This window comes from Stegodyphus dumicola, chromosome 1, assembly GCF_044657685.1.
Source record: "Stegodyphus dumicola isolate Sdum_Otavi_A_Nest chromosome 1, ASM4465768v1".
Lineage (NCBI taxonomy): Eukaryota > Metazoa > Arthropoda > Arachnida > Araneae > Eresidae > Stegodyphus > Stegodyphus dumicola.
This window is the reverse complement of record NC_140768.1, coordinates 1,921,677-1,942,509: the sequence shown is the minus strand read 5'-3', so window position 1 is coordinate 1,942,509 and position 20,833 is coordinate 1,921,677. Positions and strand designations below refer to the sequence as shown.

At 35.0% G+C, this 20,833-nt stretch overlaps 1 protein-coding gene across 7 annotated transcripts in view; it reads left to right on the top strand.

The window, feature by feature from the left end:
• Positions 1–20,833, top strand: part of LOC118204512 (solute carrier family 41 member 1-like) — a 272,491-nt gene that overhangs the window by 219,699 nt on the left and 31,959 nt on the right. The window contains exon 1 of one of the 7 annotated variants that reach the window (XM_035376822.2): positions 8,221–8,361. The exons of 5 other annotated variants lie outside the window; for them this stretch is intronic. The gene's annotated coding sequence lies outside the window, so the exon portion shown is untranslated. Of the gene's footprint in view, positions 1–8,220; positions 8,362–16,766; positions 16,942–20,833 lie in introns of those variants that run through there. One more of the 7 variants, XM_035376821.2, reaches the window with a different exon arrangement.

Here is a 20,833-nt window from a genome sequence, read left to right as displayed (position 1 = left end):
GGGCTTGCACCCCGCGCTGTGGTTAACAACAGATAAAGGCTTCTTTGTCCGTAATGGAGGACTATCTTATCCATCTCTTACCCCATCGGCTCTTTTTCCTTTTATGAGGTATTTCTCCCACTTCCCTAGCGTGCCTTCATGGTGTAGTGGTTCTGCACGCTGGGCCGGTATTCCAGAAGTCCGTGGTTCGATTCCCGACGAAAGCGGTTGCATATTTTTTATCATTTCTGCTTCCAATTAACCTAATGACTCTACAAGTGGCGCCCGAACTAAAAGGGTTGTGGATGATGATTCTCCGCACCCAGGATTTGGCGACTAGATCCCCTAAAACCCTAGTCGCCCTTTAAAAAAAAAATTAGAGTATATAAGGTATTTCTCCCACTTCCCTAGCGTGCCTTTGTGGTATAACGGTAGCACGCTGAACCGGTATTCCAGAGGTCCGTGGTTCGATTCCCGGCGAAGGCGGTTGCATATTTTTCATCTTTTCTGCTTCCAATTAACCTAATGACTCTACACTTAGCGTATGCTTATTCTGAACTGTTTCATTTGTAATAACGAAGCTGCAGAGGTTATTGCATTAATTTGCAAAGGAACTCCGTATCATAACGCCTTGGTCCTAAGTGAAATTGTAATTCCAACCAATGCCCGTGCCCACCAGCGGCCGAGCGGTAAAGTCGCTGAACACTGGTAGTTCGGTCCGAGGTTCGAATCCCGCGAACGGGCTGGCTGCATGGGTGTTTTCGTGGTTTTCTCCATGTGTAACGTGTATAAGAGCCAGTTTCCCTTAGAAAGTCCTCCACGAAGACATCCCTTCCCTTAGGTAGATAGCCCTAGTGTGCTTTGCCATAATTAAATACACCAACACCAACCAATGCCCCAAATAAGACGCCGTCCGATATATTTCTTTTCTATTTAACTATTCAAAACTATTTAACTATTTCTAATTAACTATTTTTATTAAATTTCTCTTTATCTCTTTACATTTCCCTTATTTTAAATTTAATCATTTAATTATTTTAATTTTTAGCTATTTTATTTATTTATTTTTTCTTTCGTTCCTCGCAGCCTTCCATAGGTCTCCGGTACTTCTAATTTTAGAAATGAAGCCCTTATGGCAACATACCACATGCAACAGTAATTTGTATTGTTTTATGTAAAGTTGTTCATCTATTGAATAAAGTGTTCAGCGTTTTAAAGCATTAGGTCCTATTATATGTGAATTGACTGTCCGCAGCTTAGAGAAAACTTGGAAAATCCTGCGAACCACTGTATTGTGTTATTGAACAAAAGTATGTTTATTCTGTGGACTGTAGTTTTTCTGTTCGTTCTATGGATTGTGCATAGAGCGTGATTACAGAACTTTCGAACTGAAAATGAATAGTCTTTTATTAATTATAATTTTATTTAGCATTCTGATCTAACTTGATTTGCTCTGCGATAATCGAATAACTTCTCACGAAACTTTGAGAAAACAACAATGTATATAAGATGACATAAACAGCATCACAGACGGCAATATATCTGTCCAATAAAACACTCTTCTCTTTTTTTTTTTTTTTTTTTTTTAACTTTTTTTTTACTTGCTTCAATACTTAGCTTGTTTTTCTACGTGCAGTGAATGTTTCTTTCCATTGACGTCAGGTCTTGCGAGTTGTTTTGTATGAACATGATTATTTTGCGAGGCTGATTTATAAGAGACGAAAACTGAAATGGCATCAAACTTCTGCTAACATTTTTGCGCCACTAAAGCAGTTCGGATCACAACAAGGAACCGGTTATTCGTTTTTGATTCTCAGCAGCACAACGTCACGCACTGCACAACTGAAAAATATGACCTTGGCAGTAATAATATGACCTTGGCAGTCATATGAAAAATATGACCTTGGCAGTAAAAATCCTTTCCTCATTTCAATATAATGAATATTGAATCTTGTAGGAAGAATAAAGCTAATTTTTCAGAATAAACAAAATACTTTTATTTAAATTTTAAAACAGAACCAAAAAAAAAAATAAATACTGCAGCTCTAAACTATCAAAATTTTAAACTGTTAACTACTGCAGTTAAAACTCTTACAACTATTAAAATATTAAAAAATCTTAAACTCTCTAAAACAAAATATATATAAAAATCTTTCGAATCCTCTTCTTGTTGCCACACCGTAAAATGCAAGTTCTTGTCCTATTATTTATATTTCACGTTCTCTTTAAGTCACGATCTTCACAAGTCATGATCTTTACAAGTCTCCCCACAAGAAGCACATTCGTCACCGTAGAGACAATGTTGCTCAGAGTTCATTGAGAGAGAAAGAGTTAACAGCTAACCTTGACAAAGCATCAGCATTCCCATGTGAACTTCCTTTGCGGTATGTCACAGTCATGTTATACCGTTGTAACGCTAAGGCCCAACGAGACAGTTTAGCACCATGAGGGGCGCTTTGGGTCAAGTAGGTGAGGGGATTGTGATCAGACACAATCTGCACTTTGGCACCGAAAATCCATGTGTCAAATTTTTTCAAGGCTTCGATGACACAAAATGCTTCTCGTTCGATGGTTGACCATCGTTGTTGACAGGGCGTTAATTTCTTGCTGAAAAATGCTATGGGCATTTCTTTGCCATGTTCGTCGTTTTGAGCTAAACACGCTCCAATTGCGAAAGCAGATGCATCCGTATAGAGTTGAAAGGGCTTGCTGATGTCCGGAGTATGCAGAGATGGAATTTTAATCAACTCTTCTTTAAGTTTGTTAAAAGCTGCTTCTTTTTCAGAGTCCCATGGAATATTATTTGGAACACTCTTCTTTGTAAGGTTTGTTAGAGGTAAAACAATCTCAGAAAAATTTGGGATATAATCCCTATAGTAGCTTGCTAGCCCTAAAAGACTCCTGACTTCTTTTTTAGTGGTAGGCTTAGACAGATTTCTGATGACTTCTACTTTCTCAGGATCTGGAGAGTGAGTGCCAGAACCTATTACATGTCCTAGAAACTTCACGTGGCTCTTTCCGAAATCACACTTTTCTACATTTGCGGTTAGACCTGCGCTTCTCAGTGTCTGAAACACTTGGTCGATGTGATAGAGGTGGCCATCCCAAGTTTCAGAAAATATTGCCACATCATCAATATATGAACGGCAGTAGTTCTTATGGTTTGCAAGCACCTTATCCATCGATTTTTGGAAGGTACTTCCAGCATTTTTCAAACCGAAAGGGAGAACTTTCCATTGGTAATGGCCGGAATGAGTGATAAATGCTGTGTAGGGTTTAGCTTCTTCTTTCATAGGAATTTGCCAATATCCCTTGGTTAAATCGAGAACTGTTATGAATTTGGCTTTCCCTATTTCGAATAGTAAATCTTTAGCAATCTTCATCGGATAGGCGTCCGGAATTGTGAAGCTATTTAAAAGCCTGAAGTCTATGCACAGTCTAACGCCGCCATTCTTTTTTGCAACACATACTATAGGATGTGCCCAGTTACTGTCACTGGGTTCTATAAGATCCCATTCTAACAGTTCTTTAACTTGACGATCGACTTCCTCTTGAAGTGAAACAGGAACACGGTAGGGCCTCAATCTTTTCGGATTACATCCTTCTGTAACCTTGATGTCATGACCATCAACATTGGCTTGACCAGGTTTGCTACTGAAAACATCTACATAAGATTTTAGTACTTTAAATAGTCCTTTCCGTTGGTAATATTTTAAGTCACCTTTCGAATTTTGTAAATGGGTCCAGATATCATCAGCAGATTTATTCATAAGATCTGCTGGTGCATAGTGGATATCTCCAAACTCTTCATCTTGGTCAAAAATGATACCAACGTGATCTACACGAGCAATATATGGCCTTAACTTATTTATATGGAGTTCCCTAATACTTCCGTTTTCCATTTCGATTTTGGCAGAGTGTGGCCTGGTAAGTTTGATCACGGTAGCTGGTCCTTGCCACGTGTTGAGCAATTTATGTGATGATGATGGCATTAACACGAGGACTTTGTCCCCAACATTGAAAGTCTTTTCTTGAGAACGTAAATTGTATCTTGAAGTGTACTCTTCTTGAGATATTTTGGAATTTGCTGATGCAATGTCATGAGCTTTTCTTAATTTTTCTAAAAGGTCTTGTAGATAATTTTCAATTGAACGGGAAGCTGTAACTGGAATGCTACGTTCACCTGTCCATATTTCTTTCAGCAAAGATAATGGTCCTGGTGGTATTCTTCCATATACCATCTGGAAGGGAGACAAACCAGTGGTGCTATGTGGCACTTCTCTGTAGGCAAACAGGAGATAGGGAAGATTCAAATCCCAGTTTCTGCCATGTTCTTGGATATTTTTGTTCATCATCTCTTTTAAGGTTCTATTCCAACGCTCGACAGCACCCATACTCTCGGGGTGCCCTGGAGTGGAGAATCGTGGAGACACACCAAGTAAGTTCTCAAAGGCTCGGGTGAGTTTGGCTGTGAAATTAGTTCCCTGGTCGGAACAAATCACTTTTGGAAATCCAGTTTGAGTAAAAAGCCTCATCAAAACGCTGCATGTTGTTTTCGCACTTATGTCTTTGACGGGGGTGGCTTCTGCCCATCTGGTGCATAGGTCAACTGCACATATCACAAACCGATGACCTCTCCTGGATGGAGGTTCTAATGGCCCGATACAATCCACGCTCCATACTTCAAAGGGTGTTTCCGGCCTAACAATAGGTTGAATTGGGATTCGATCTTTGTACGTAACTGTTCTCCTCAATTGGCATTCTTTACAACTTTCACAGAATTTTTTAACATCTTGCTTAATAGTAGGCCAAAAGAATGAGTACTTGATTCGTTGAATTGTCTTTTTCTCACCGAGGTGGCCGGCAAGAGGGATTTCATGTGCCATTCTTAGGACTTCCCTTCTTTTTTCTAAAGGTAATACAACTTGCTTAATGTTTTCACCACAGATATATTCGGAATGAAGTAATATGCCATCATCGAAAGTATATGAATTTTGATTTTTATTTGCCCATTCAAAGCATTTTTTCAGAGTTTCGTCTTGTTCTTGATGTGTCTTGAATTCTAGTCTTACCTTGTTCGTTGTTTTCAGAGACTCTATGTTTTCTTGGGAAATCTGATTAGGGTTTATCATCTGTCTCTTTGTACTCTAAGGGGGATGCATCCCAATGACGATCACAGTTCCACAGTTCGATATTTCCACAGAGTGTTTCATAAGCTGAAGAAATCAATAGCAAGTCGGTAACTAGCTTTTTTGAAACAGCACACTTAATGGACACTCTACCGTGAAAATCATCGTCAATTTTCATCTGGAAAATCTTTAGTGGAGTAATTTCGTTTTCACCAAAAGCAGAAGCTATCTCTATTTTACTTTCTCCTTCGCAAGGTATGTTGTCAACCAATTTCTCACGGACTACTGAAATTTGTGCTCCCGTGTCTACGATTCCATTTAGAATAATATCTCCACATTTAACTTTGACCAGTTTTAATTCATCTATGTTTCTAGATACGTCTACTGATTTTGAGACAGGAATAGAGATCTTGGCAGTTAGCACTTCTGGTTTTTCTTTTTCTGTAAGGGGTGCTTGTGTTTGTATTAAGTTGTTTTGTGCTGTTACAGAAGCACTTCTTGGTATCCGATTTTTGGTACATAACTTAGATGTATGACCTTTTCCACAATTATAGCAAGTTAGTTTGAAACTAGGCTTTTGTGGTTCGTCACTCTTACGGGATGGGTACACTCTTGGCGTGTTTTCAGCGGACAGCGATTTATTTCTGAAAGCTCTTTCTGGAAGAGGAGAATGAGGTTGCCATTTTTTATTAGTTCTGTCTGCTGATGGATTACCACCAGTCCGTTTTGAGATATTACGAACACTGTCATATTCGTCAAGTTTATCAGCTAATTTGGTTGGAGAAACGAACTTCGCCCAGTCGTCCAGAAGATGGTCTCTTACTTCATAGGGTACTCTTTTCTTAATTTGGTCAGTAATAATCAAGTCTTTTAACGCGGCAAAATTTGTGATTTCAAGACCATTGATCCATTCTTCAAAATAACTTGTAATTTCGTAGCAAAAATCTCTCCATGATTTTTCAGCGCTCTTTTGGTGCATCACAAATTTTTTTCTAAAGCTTTCAGGATTTAATTTAAATCTCTTCAATAAAATGGCCTTAATGTACTCATAATCTTCAAAATTTTCTTCAGATTCCCTACCAATTAATTGAATTATTTCAGATGGCATTAAAGTCAATAAACATGAAACCCAATCTTTAGGATTAATCTTTGTCCTTTTAGCTTGTCTTTCAAATAAGGATAAATAAATCACAATATCATCGTGTCTTAAATTGAATTTGGGAATAAGCTTAATTAAATCAAAATTATGATGTCCATTTTCATTTGTTGGTGGAGTTTGTGTTAGTCGAACACGAGATTCAATTTCGAGTTTCCTCAATTCAAACTCCATTTGCTCTCTTTTCTGCTGTGCTTCTAATTCTTCTTTCCTTCGCCTTTCCTCAAGCTCTTCTTTCTCCTTTCTTCGCTGTTCCTCAATCTCTTCTTTTTCCTTTCTTCGCTGTTCCTCAATCTCTTCTTTCTCCTTTCTTCGCTGTTCCTCAATCTCTTCTTTTTCCTTTCTTCGCTGTTCCTCAATCTCTTCTTTCTCCTTTCTTCGCTGTTCCTCTTCTTTTCTTTTCCTCTCTTCAATAATCGTTAAAAACACTTCTTTAGCAAATGCTTCATCATATGTATCACTTTGAATTATTTCATTTTTTATCGCCACGATTTTCATACTTGGATCTACTTGAATTTCTAATTCAGCAGCTAAAGCCAGCAAATCCTCTTTTTTCCCACGTCCCATAAAAGCCATGTCTCGATTTTATTCAGCCAATAGACTCTTAGTTTTATGAAAAGCTATTTTTTTTTCTTTTCTTTTTCTATTTAAATATAATTCACAATGAATTTAATTTTATTCGACACGAAAATCAATCAGTAGAATCAATACTTAATGTGTTGTTCACCTACTCTGGCGAGTCAAACGAAATTACATTTGAACACTGGCGTATTCATTACTTTGAAAATTACATTTGAACACTGGCGTATTCATTACTTTGAAAATTACATTTGAACACTGGCGTATTCATTACTTTGAAAATTACATTTGAACACTGGCGTATTCATTACTTTGAAAATTACATTTGAACACTGGCGTATTCATTACTTTGAAAATTACATTTGAACACTGGCGTATTCATTACTTTGAAAATTACATTTGAACACTGGCGTATTCATTACTTTGACAAGTAAATAAACTAAGATTCCATGACGGAAACAATAATTAACTTTTCATAATCTTAATTAACTATTTTACGTTTCCAAGGTAAATTGAGCTCTCACCTGAGTTATTTTGGTTCGTAATTATATGCGGGGAAACTCCGATCCTGTCGACTGCGCCAGTAAAAATCCTTTCCTCATTTCAATATAATGAATATTGAATCTTGTAGGAAGAATAAAGCTAATTTTTCAGAATAAACAAAATACTTTTATTTAAATTTTAAAACAGAACCAAAAAAAAAAAAAAAATAAATACTGCAGCTCTAAACTATCAAAATTTTAAACTGTTAACTACTGCAGTTAAAACTCTTACAACTATTAAAATATTAAAAAATCTTAAACTCTCTAAAACAAAATATATATAAAAATCTTTCGAATCCTCTTCTTGTTGCCACACCGTAAAATGCAAGTTCTTGTCCTATTATTTATATTTCACGTTCTCTTTAAGTCACGATCTTCACAAGTCATGATCTTTACAAGTCACGATCTTTACATTGGCAATTTCTTGAATACTGTTGGCATGCCAGCGTGTAGCATATTTATTTGTGGCCAGCACACAATACTTTTTAAAACTGGTTGCTAAGTGATACGACGAAACTTTTCCAAAACACTTTTCTCTTCTTCACATCTTTCTTTCCTAATTGTTTGAAACATTTAATACGTAAAATGGATATTTTGCAACTAACCTTCTGTAATTACTCACATATATGTTTGTGACTGAGATGAGGTTGTTTTCAGAAAAATATGTTTTTGTATGAATTCTGAATATAATCCAATAGTCAAATGATTGTGTTTATATGGTCAATAGATGTCGACTTCAATAGGCGGTTTGGCTTAATGCCACATAGGTTCTTCAAGTAAAAACTATAATAGAGTTTCCGCACAAGGGAAATCATGAATGAAGCTCCATAGGGGGAAGAATAAATGAGGCATTTTTATCTTTGTAGTGACGCTGAATCGGCCAATAAATATGCAAGAATGTCCCTAGCGAATGGAAATTCGGGTAGAAGAGAAGTACATCTGATGAATGTTTACGTGGAATTCTCTTCAAGAGCAGGTAAAACTTTGATTTTTTTGTTCACCTTTTAATAAATCCCGTACTGAAAGTGCCATTTTCAGCTTCTGACCGAGCATTTCAAGAGTCTGTATTTTTCTGCTGCCTCCAGAAAGCTGAATAATAGTTTTTTAAGTCTTTTCTCTAAGAATAAGTCCATAAAACTCTATTGAGCAGTATTACTCTGCGTTTGCCCATGGGGAGTTCTTCCTTTTTTTTTTTTTTTTTTTTTAATTGAAAATTTGAAATCCCTGTGCACCACATAGTATTACACAAGGCTTACAGAGGCAAGTAAAAAAACAAACAAATGCAACAACACAAAATAAAATAAACTTACAAATTCACAGATGACACGTAAGAGATAAATTTACAGAAGAAAGAGAAAGCCATTTTATGTTGGACAAATACGTGAAGAGGGGAAGGAAATGTAATATTCACAGAGTTTAACCTAGAAATGAGTTCCTTTCGTCCTTCCTTGATCTTTGAACAATAGAACAACGAATGTTCGACAGCACTCCCCCGAAACTGCATGAACACAAATCTGTACTAGATAATCTAAATCTCTTCAGATATGAATTGAATTTACCATGTCCAGTTAGAAATTGAGTAACTTCAAAATTACAGAAAAAATTTTTATTGTTCAGTCTGTGAGGAATGGAAGGAAAATAAAGTTTAGTCAAAGAGGCAGTAGTAGAATTCCTGTATAGTTCATTCCACTTGAGTATTATATCATCCCTACTTTTGTTCTTGTAAAATGACTTGGGAAGTATCATTGGAGTAATTACTTGAAGATGTGTAGCTTGTTTTGCCAACCAATCAGCCCTTTCATTTCCTAGATTACCAGTGTGGCCACGTACATGAGAAAAGATAACTTCAACACCTTTATTATTAAGGTCTTTAAGAAGAGCATGGGAAGTGACAATTAATTTATTATATGAGAAGATATTCCTAAGAGAATACAAGGATGAAAGAGAATCAGTGCGAATAAGAAATTTAGCACTTAGCGAACAGTTGTTAGACGACATCCTTTTTGTTCACAGGAGGAGTGTGAAAGGAACCATTGATCTTGCTTTGATTGAGCTGGCCTTTACTACGCAATTCTGCTATGCGATTTCGGATAGAATTCATATTCAGCGTATGAAGCTATCCGATTCAAACTGCACCCGACGCAAGTGCGTTTTTCTTCTTTAAGTGTAACTCGGGTGATCTTTTCCACACTTGAGTCTTCCGAGAGAATAGTTTAACTTCGAGTAAGGGAATTCCTCTACTGCTACTTCCCTTCTCCAGTATTCACAAGAAACTATAGAATGTCGGTTTGGAGGGGAGGAGGGGAATTTGTGCTTTGCTTCTCAAAGTGCTTAAGTGCATTTGATTCTTCATCAAACAAGCAGCATGGCGTTAGAAGCGAACGGGATCGACATTGTCTGTTTAGACAACGATCCCAGTACAACTCCGATTATCCGAACAGTACGACTCCGATTATCCGAACTCCGACTATCCGAATCGCTTTCAGAATTTGTCATTGTCATTTCAGACATTGTCTGTTTAGACAACGATCCCAGTACAACTCCGATTATCCGAACAGTACTACTCCAGTACATTCGAACAGTACAACTCGCTTTCAGAATTTGTCATTGTCATTTCAGACATTGTTTGTTTAGACAACGATCCTAGTACAACTCCGATTATCCGAACAGTAAAACTCCTATTATCCGAACTCCGACTGTCCGAATGGCTGATTATCCGAATCGCTTTCAGAATTTAAAAAAATTAAGACGAAAACCTAGTCTTGGTCAATCAGCGATTTCACACACTAAAGGAGGAAACCTACCCTTTTAAACTTCGCGTCACTGCTTGAAAACAAAGATGGAAGTTCTTCAAGAAAGTCAATGAAGACGGCAACAAATAAAAATTTAAAAGATGTCGTTTTCAAGTGGTTTTTGCAGCAACGTTCTGTCGGAAACCCAATTTCGAGTCCAATTCTTTGTGGAAAAGCTAAGATCTTAGCACAGATGCTTAGTTTGTCATCCTTTAAAGCAGGGTTTCTTAAACGTTTTTCAATCGCGACCCCTTTTTATCAGTGAGATTTTTTCGCGACCCCGAGGACCCCATAATATTTACAAAAATTGTGTGGGAACCCATAATTATTGCCCAAATCCGACACACGCGTGAGTGAAACTGTCATTTTTTTCACTTGTATTGTAATATACTATTGCAGTTTACATCATTAACTTTAATTTCTAATTTTAAGACATAGAACAATGTGGAAATTTTAAATAAGTAACGGACGAAATGGCAGCATCACGTGCAATGCAAGGAAAATGAACGTTTATATTATAAAAAGAATACGTCGAAACTTTTTCGTTTTTTGTCTGTTTTGTCTTATCTTTATCTATTTTTCAGATACATTGTGTAAAATGTTTGGTAATTGTGAAATTATTATAATAAGTTAAAGAAATATCAAAACTGCTAAAATTTTTGGCGACCCCCTGCTGCAGGTCCCGCAATTTAAGAAACCCTGCTTTAAAGCAAGTAACGGCTGGCTAAGGAAGGCACGGTGTCCCTCAAACAGCTTCGTTTGACGGAGATGTTCAGCAAGCAATGACTCTCAGCACTTGTAAGTACTGTACAGTGCTACAGTACGTAAAAGTGCTGCCTTTTCATTCTAATTAATTAAAAACCTTTTTTTTCTTTAAAAATAGTTTTTTCGCCCATTTTCAAGTACGTACAGTAATTAACAAAAGTGTAAGTAGACCCTTTCTTCGAAATAAATTCAATTATCTGAAATTTTGATTATCCGAATGGGGTACGGCCTCATTTGATTCGGATAATTCTGTTGAGTTGAGTTCTGCTGTACTGTATATGCTATGAGACAAGAAGTGCCTCTTCAGTTTCTTCCAGTCATCGCCGGTTTGGGAAGGATTATTGGTGCTAACCCTTCAATTTTTCTTTCCTCATAGGATCGACTTCTATATGTTCTTCAATAGCATTGTCATCAGCCAGTTTATGTTCACTGGGGGGGGAGGGCGGAATAAGTGGAGGAGGCTGCTTCACCTTAGAATAAAACACATTCTACTCTTTCTTCGGAAAAGTCACCAATATCTAGGTCATAATTCGTTTTCAAAAAGTTCCATTCCATCACGCTTTTATGCTCCAGTTTAAGCATTTCCACGGTTATCGTTTCAATTTATTTCTACCGTCCTATCGCGATTTGTAGAATCATAACCGGGCTGACGATGAACATTTAACTATTACTTCTACTCTTAAGTGTTCGATATCATCTGTTACTTTTTCAGTATTTAGTCTTTTAAGGGGACTCATATACCTTAAAACCCATAAGAACTTCGAATATGTGACTGTTGCAAGAATCGGGATAACTTATTTATTTTAAAAGCAATTACTTCCAACTTTTTACGGCTTACTACATAATATTGCTTCTTTCCGAAACAGTAATCAGAAAGTTTGTGTTGCCACAAATATTTTATAATTTAATCCGCTTTGTGACACCTTGCGCGCACACTTTAAAACATTCTGTTGCATAATTTGATTCCATATTTAATATGTAGTTTTCATAACATTTGCAAACTATTGTGAACCAAAAACTCTAAGAATTTCATGTTAAATTTTTATTTTATTTGCAGTTGAGTTTATAAAATGAATTTTATTAAAAAGATCTGTAATGTTTTCGTGCATAAAATTTTTTAATATTAAAATGTTCATCAAATTTTTGATTCAGGTAGAAGATAGTGCTCATATAAAGAATTCCGTCAACTTTCAAGTATGTTTCATTAGCCATTTTTAAAATATCATGCGCGCAAGGTGGAAATATGACGAAATATTTTGTCACAAAGTGGATTAAATTACAAAAATATTTGTGGCAACACAAACTTTCTGGTTACTAGTTCCCAGAGCAGCTATATTATGTAGTCAGCTGTAAAAAGTTCGAAGTAATTGCTTTTAAAATAAATAAAATATTCCAATTCTTGCAACAGTCACATATTCGAAAATCGTAAGGGATTTAAGGTTATGAGCCAACTTAACCAAAAAGTTGGTAAGATGTGAACACTATTGTTAAGATTAGTAATGGCTTCGTCATAAGTAGGCCGTGTTTATCTTATCCGAAATTTCACGTTCGAACGACTAATCTAACACCTACTAACTGCGAGGCAAGAGAGTCTTTTAAGATAACCTTTACAAGTTAAGGCCATCGTCCGAATCTGTAATTCTAAATATAATCTATCTGAAACCATTAGACAAGACTCTTACTAATAGTGCCTCATTCCTTCCTGTTAGCACTCTTAGTCAATCTTATCCAACTGATTAAGAGAGAGAGGTTAAAGCTGCTAATTGGTTTAGGTTGTTAACAGTGATAGTTCAGTTCTGTATTCGATTTTAAGCGATAGGGCAATCTGGCTCTGTAGCTATTTTCGTGCTTTTCCTCCTCGTGTAAAGAACAACCAATAAGCAATTTGCTTTCGGATATTGAGCTAACCAGCCCTCAATTTTAAGCTGCGTTTCATCTCAGATTCTATTCTCAGTAAGTTAGCGAGCTAGCTACATGAGGTTTTCGTGTTTTTTCTCATAGCGCAGAATTCTCCTTGCAGAGATGTGATATTAATCAACGTTCTCTGAAAGGTCTTTCCCTAAGGTATCCTTTTCAATATGCAAGTAGCCCTAATGTATTTAGCCATAGTTTACTTCAGTACCTTTGAAAATGATCCATGAAAGTGCTCTTTGCACATATATAACCTAATTCCGAAAGGCATACATAAAAAAATTCATAAGGTTTCACATGTAGATAAAAAATATTTTTGACATTACAGATACATGATCAGCAGAGTCACATGCTTACGTCTCTTGCGTGTTAATTATAATCTTCAGTGTGTGCATCTTCGATTAGACAACACACATACAGGCGGTAATTAAACGCATCCTGGCTGGGTATATCATGTCTGTTGTAATGGCTCACAGTCAGTGCGTAATCCAGCAGCGAAGTATGACAGCAAATGGAATGGCCAAGTCGTTGTCTTCATCCGCAGCACGTCTGATCCAACACCGTAGAAGAAAGCAATAAATACTTTCATGTGAACACGGTTGCAAAATATAATAACCACGAGTTTTAATCACTTCGTGTTCTTCGTTGTTACTTCCTTGTACGAAGTAAAAAGGAAGTATCGTAATCGCAAAAAGTTTCAGGCAGCATATTTTAACGAAAATATCCATTCTGACAGCTATTGAATGCAATTTAACGATATTTTTCCCTGATATCTGTATGTAAGGACACAATAAATTCTCGTTTCCTTCAAAAAAATTATAAAACTGCTTTAAAATGAATTCTGAAGAGAATTTTTCGTGGCGTCTGTACGAACGTCTGTACGTACGTATCTCGCATAACTCAAAAACGAGTAGCCTCAGAACGTTGAAATTTTGTATATAGGACTGCTATAACATGTAGATGTGCACCTCGTATTTTGGTTGCAATCGCCCGCACCAAACGTATATAAATATATTTATATATATATTCACTCTGTTACCCGGCTCAGTGATCTCAGTTTCTTTACTCGTATATGTTTGTAAATTGTACATTTTGTGCTTTAAAAATGATTGAATTATGTTGTTCTTATCTTCCGGTTAAGGTTGTTATGTCTTTAGTAAATCTGTATGCAATATTTTTAGAATTATCAACAATTTTAAAGTTGTTTAAGTGCCGCTAAGTCTTTTTTTTATGGCGGCCATTAATTGTTTACATTTGAAACAGCAGACTAGTGGATTTGTTGCCAATCTAGAGAAACTTAGCATCGCAACACCAAAGATAACGTCTTCATTTATTATTGCCAATTAAATCATGCTTAATCCTTTCTGGAATTTTTTCGAGGAAATAAGTGTTTAAGATTTACTTCGTAATTTTTAATATAGATATTCTGAGTTTTTGTGTATTTTTGCCTTCTCGCGAAGTGAGAACTGAATTAAATAAATGAGAAATACTCAATCGTCTGTGAGAAACTGTTTCTTTTTTGTTTTGTGTGCTCAATTTATTTTATACCTCGTTCTAGTTTTATTTAAGTATTTGAATATAACATGTGGCAATGATTGGATAATTCTATTCTTTAACTGATATAAATTTTGTGCATTATAAGTTATAAAATGAACGAAATATAATACTGTTAAGTGAATCTAGAGCTAGAATGTCGCTATGGTAAACAAATATTAGAGTGAATTTTAAAGAATGCATTTATTCTATTGTAGTTTATGCGCTGTCGACGAAGTAGATTTAATTCAATCCAATAAGTTTAAATGAAATGCAAGAAAAATGCGTATAATTTAATATTCCATACAAGGAAGTCATGCGGTGTACACATCAGATTTTTTATTTCAACAAGCATGTTGTGGACACAATAAAGCTGGCACATTAAATGTCCCTATCCTATTACATTTTAGGTAAATTAGCAATAAGATAAAAGGAGCAGACAGGCAACAGTTCAGCTAGGGAAATGCGTAGAAACCAAGTGCGTTACGTTCAGGGTGAAATCTTAATTCAGACTGAGTAAGTTTTGGTTCTCAATGCATTCTGATTGGATAGTTAATATTGCTATAAAATTACGATTGGCTGCTTGAGTTTTAGTTCGATTTACATCACCAGAATTATGTAAGAATCATATGACATAGATTTTTCTCGAAATGACGCAGTGCAGAGAGAGGTTACTATTTTTAGAATAGAGAAGGAAAATTAATTTACGCAGCTAATTTAATCTCTTACATATTCTTTAATTTTCTTACATATATACCCGCTCTGCTACTCGGCTCATTTAGCTGAGTTTTTGTATTCTTATGTGTTGGTAAATAGTGCACATCTGCTTTTAAGGGGACTCATATACCTTAAAACCCATAAGATCTTCAAATATGTGACAATTGCAAGAATTAGGATAACTTATTTATTTTAAAAGCAATTACAACTTTTTACAGCTGAGTACATAATATAGTTGCTTTCTGAAACAATACTCAGAAAGCTAATGTTGCCACAAATATTTTTATAATTGAATCCGCTTTGTGACTAAATTTTTCATCATGTTTCCGCCTTGCACGCACAATTTAAAATATTCTATTGCATAATTAAATTCCATATTTAATGTAGAGCTTTTATAACATTTGGAAACTACTGTGAAACAAATTTCTAAGAATTTCATGTTAAATTTTTATTTTATTTGGAATTGAGTTTATGAAATGTATTTTATTAAAAATATCTGTAATATTTTCTTGCATAAAAATTTTTAACATTAAAATATTCATCAGATTTTTGGTTCAGTTAACGAATAGGGCCGATATAAAGAATTCCATCTAATTTTAAGTATGTACCATTAGTCATTTTTAAAATATCATGCGCGCAAGATGGAAACTTGACGAAACATTTTTTTACAAATCGGATTAAATTACAAAAATATCTGTGGCAACACAAACTTTCTGGTTACTAGTTTCCAAAGCAGGTATATCATATAGTCAGCTGTAAAAAGTTGGAAATAATCGCTTTAAAAATAAATGAAATATCCCAATTCTTGCAACAGTCACATATTCGAAGATCATAAGGGGTTTAAGGTGTATGAGCCCCCTTAAAAATGGTTGAATTATGTTGTTCTTATGTTCCGATTAAAACTTTTATGCTTTTAGCTAAACTGCATGGAATAGTTGTGCAACAATTTTAAAGTTGTTTTTGCGCGGCTAAGCCTAATTTTTTTTTACCATAGCAGCCATATTTGTTTACATTTGAAACTTAGCAGAAAAGTGAAGTAAGTTTTCTGCACGTTTCGTGTCTTTTTGCCGAGTGGGATCAAAACGAATCTTTTTGTGCACAGAAAAATCTGCCGTCTTGAAAAAAAAAAATGAGGTGCTCGCAGATCCCGTGAACTTGTTTATTGTCTTAATCATGTAATCGTTTTCCTTCATTAAGTTTTGGATGACGATCATTCACGGCGTAGAGACTTGCTTCGTAAAATAGACGACGTCATTCAAGCTACCAAGTCATAAATCTCCAACCAATCATCGTTAAATTTGCTTACGTGAGCAAACTGCTTCCGGCTGTGCTCCCATTTCGCTGAAATTTGAAGAGTTTCTATTAAGAAATGAGTCCTCTTCGAGTAATAACTCAAAAGCAGTTGGTGCGTCAAAAACAAAAGCGGATGATATGCGTTCACAATGTCATAAAACATCCATTCTTGCTTCTTGTTCTCTTTACAGATACCATCATCTCTCAGACGTTTGGAATATGCTTAAGGATGGATATATTACGTCTGAGTGAGTTTGATTATGATAAATGAAATGGTTTTTAATTGCTTGTGTTGCGTAGTACGGTTTCTTTGGATGCAGCTGATGCTATGTTTAGGGCTCTTAGAAGACGCGTAAAATTCGTTGCGGTTGCACCTTTGTTATTATTCCCCAACATCAAAAAACTAAGATATAATGTTAAAATTTCCTTGACAAAATTTTGAGTATTTTTAAAGCTACTTAATGTATTATTAATTCTGTTAAAAATATTTTGTACAGTGGTAAAAGTTAAAACTTTGGATGTTTGTTGAGGAAAATAAGTACCAGGTATGTGCCTTTATATTGTACTCCTTATGAATGAGATTGAAATAATACACGATAAATAGATACTTTTGTAGAAATTGTATAAAACTCTTTGTGGGATTAAGAAATTATAATTCGAGTTTTGATAAAACTACAAACATGATAAAACATTTCAAAGGAATACTTTTAAGGCAAAGCAACTCCAATCCGACTAAAAAATGAAACAATTTTAGGGCAGTTTTACTTAAGCCCAAGCAAAACTGTCGAGTTTGTATCCACATTGTGTCGATTCGCTTTTCAAACTGTTACCACCAAATATTATCCCCATCTATTATATTTAAAGAAACTAAATAATGAAGAATCTGCACGAATGTTTGTCTCATTGTGAAGAAACAACGCTACCTAGAGCCATCCAATTTTGAATAACATAGTCCTCCAACCGAATATGGACATTTGGAAGCCCGAATTTCGAATTTGTTTTATTATCTGTTTCAAATTTTGTAAAACGTCAACAAATTTTTGATTAACAAACTCGACGATTTCAAAGCGAACAATGGCAACACCATACGGGGAAAAAAAACGGGGGAAAAAAAAAAAAAACTTTCTTCAGCGCGTGATAATGTGTATCGGAAATTCTAATTCTTTTTAAATTATTTTGTGATATTGCTGTTGAATTTTATGTGTTTTAACTGTGAAGAACATTATATTTAATCAATAAAGGTTACGCACAAAAACGTTAAAAAAAGCCCCTTCGGCTGTAAAATATAATCTGAAAGCTTTCAGATTTTTTTAATTTATTAATTTTATATTGTTTTAAGAATATTTTTTTTATGTGTACATACACAGCGAACTAATATTTTGGAAATTTTGTTTTCGAGGTCTGTTTTTGTTAAAATTCTTCTATGAGGGATAGTAAGAAACAACTGAAAAGGAAGACGAAATTAAAACCTATAAAATCTTAATGCAGCTTAGTTTGCTTGCAGCTATAGATTATCAGCTGATAATCGGATAACAGCACCGAACACTAATAATTCGTCCCGAGTTCGATTCCAGTAAACGGAAGGGTGCAAGAGCTTTTTTTGTGTAACGTGATAACGAGAGAGTTTAAGGGACTTCTATGAAACTATCTTTTTATCATAGATAACTCTCGAGTGTTTTTCTCCTTCTCTTTCCTTCAGCGATAGGTGTGTCGAAACCGGAAGATAGTTAATATTTTGATTTATTTGATTATTGCAAAGCAGCTTTGTCAGGATCCTCTAATAAAAACTGGATCATATCCACTTTACACAGTAGAAAACGATAAAATCGCTCTCAGAAAAGAAGTTCGCTATATCTGATTTCGTACATACGGAAGTTTGATATAGCTAATTGTATTTAAATAAGATTGCCAGTTAAAAAATAACATTAAGTGAAAGAAAATTAGACATGACCAAAGAGTTCATCATATCCGGGGCTTCGTCATAAACAAGATTCCGTATGGTGGATTTTGACTGTTATTAGATTTACATTGTACTGCAACGTCTGATATTATCCAAGCATTATTTCTGCAATAGATCGAACTTTAAACAAGTTAAACTTTTCCGGAATTTTGTGTTTTAAAAGAAAAAGAGAGAATGGATTTATACGATTTTAGCAGCATGGGATATATTGTACGTGCTCGCATTTGATGCTTTTTACTTCCTTGTACGAAGTAAAAAGGAAGTATTGTAATCGCGAAAAGTTTCAGGCAGCATATTTCAACGAAAATATCCATTTTGACCGCTATCGAATGCAATTTAACGATGTTTTTGCGTCATATCTCTACGTAAGGACAGAATAAAAGACTCGTTTCCTCCAAAAAAATTATAAAACTGCTTTAAAATGAATTCTGAAGAGAATTTTTCGTTTCGTCTGTACGAACGTATGTACGTGCGTATCTCGCATAACTCGAAAACGAGTAGCCTCAGAACGTTGAAATTTTGTATATAGGACTGCTATAACCTGTAGATGTGCACCTCGTAATTTGGTTGCAATTGGAAGCACCAAACGTATATAAATATATTTATATATATCCGGTCTATTACCCGGCTCCGTGATCTCAGTTTCTTTACTCTTATATGTTTGTAAATTGTACATTTTTTCCTTTAAAAATGATTGAATTATGTTGTTTTTATCTTCCGGTTAAGTTTTTATGCCTTTAGTATATCTGTGTGCAATATTTTTAGAATTATCAACAATTTTAAAGTTGTTTAAATGCCTCTAAGCCTTTTTTTTTTTTTTTTTTTTTTATGGCGGCCATTGCTTGTTTGCATTTGAAACAGCAGACAAGTGGATTTGTTGCGAATCCAGAGAAACTTAGCTTCGCAACAGCAAAGATAATGCCTTCATTTATTATTGCCAATTAAATCATGCTTAATCTTTTCTGGAATTTTTTCGAGGAAATAAGTGTTTAAGATTTACTTCGTAATTTTTAATATAGATATTTTGAGTTTTTTATGTACGTATTTTGCGAAGTGAGAACTGAATTAATTGAATGAGAAATACTCAATCGTCTGTGAAAAACTGTTTCTTTTTTGTTTTGTTTGCTTCATTTCTTTTATACATCATTCTAGCTTTATTATAGTATTTGAATAGAACATGTGGCAACGATTAGATAATTCTGTTCTTTAAATGGTATAAATTTTGTGCGTTATGAGTTATAATATGAACGAAATATAATACTGTTAAGTGAACCTAGCGCCAGAGTGTCGCTTTGGTAAACAAATACTAAAGTGAATTTTAAAGAATGCATTTATTCTATAGTGGTTTATACGCTGTCGGCGAAGTAGATTTAATTCAATCCGATAAGGTTAAATGAAATGCAAGAAAAAATGCGTATAATTTAATATTCCGTACAAGAAAGTCATGTGGTGTACACATCAGATTTTTTTGCTCTTGCGTTATGTTTTGTCGGAATCTAGATGTTGGTATTCTCTGGTGAATTGCATCGTAATTTTACAAATCGGCAATTTTAACGAACAACCTTCTGCAATTACAGAAACGAAAACTTTCCTCTTCTTATTCCTATATTAAAGAGTTTATTTCCCTAAAACGTTATAAAATAACCTGCATACGTCATGAGGTTCCTAACATTCATTAAAGACAAAACCGGACTCGTTCATGTATCATACAGGCTTCAGATCAAATTATATTTAAACTTAAGGTTGTATGTTGCGTGTAGAAACCGGCATTACAAACAATGACTAAAAGCAATGTTTTTTTACTTCCTTGTAGAAGTAAACAGGAAGTATTGTAATCACGAAAAATTCCGGTTATCCTATTTTAACGAAAATAGCCATTTTGACGGCTATCGAATGCAATTTAACGATCTTTTTGCGTGACATCTGTACGGTAGGACACAAGAAAGGGCTCTTTTCCCCAAAAAATTTATGAAACTGATTTAAAATGGATTCTGAAGACATTTCTTCGTGGGATCTGTACGTACGTATGTATCTCGCATAACTCGAAAACGAGTAGCCTCTGAACGTCGAACTTCTGTATATAGGACCGCTATAATATGTACTTGTGCACCTCCCTTTTTGGTTGCAATAGGTCGCACCAAACGTATATGTATATGTTACGGTGAAACACCGAAATCTGGAGAATGTCGACTTTCACCGGTGAATGTCAGCATTCACATAGTCGCTTGGTGTATGTCCGAAATATTTTCCAAATACTCTTATTTCTGACTTACACCGGTGAATGTCGACATTCACCAGGCACTAATGGTGAATGTTGAATATATAAGAATATTATATTTCCTTCTCCGTAATTCATTCGCGAAAAAACGCACTTGAGACTCAGAATAAGAACTTAAGAAGAAGATAAGAACTTAAAACACACAGTACATTCAAAATGAGAAAGGAAAATAATAGAAGTTATAAACTTACCAAATTAT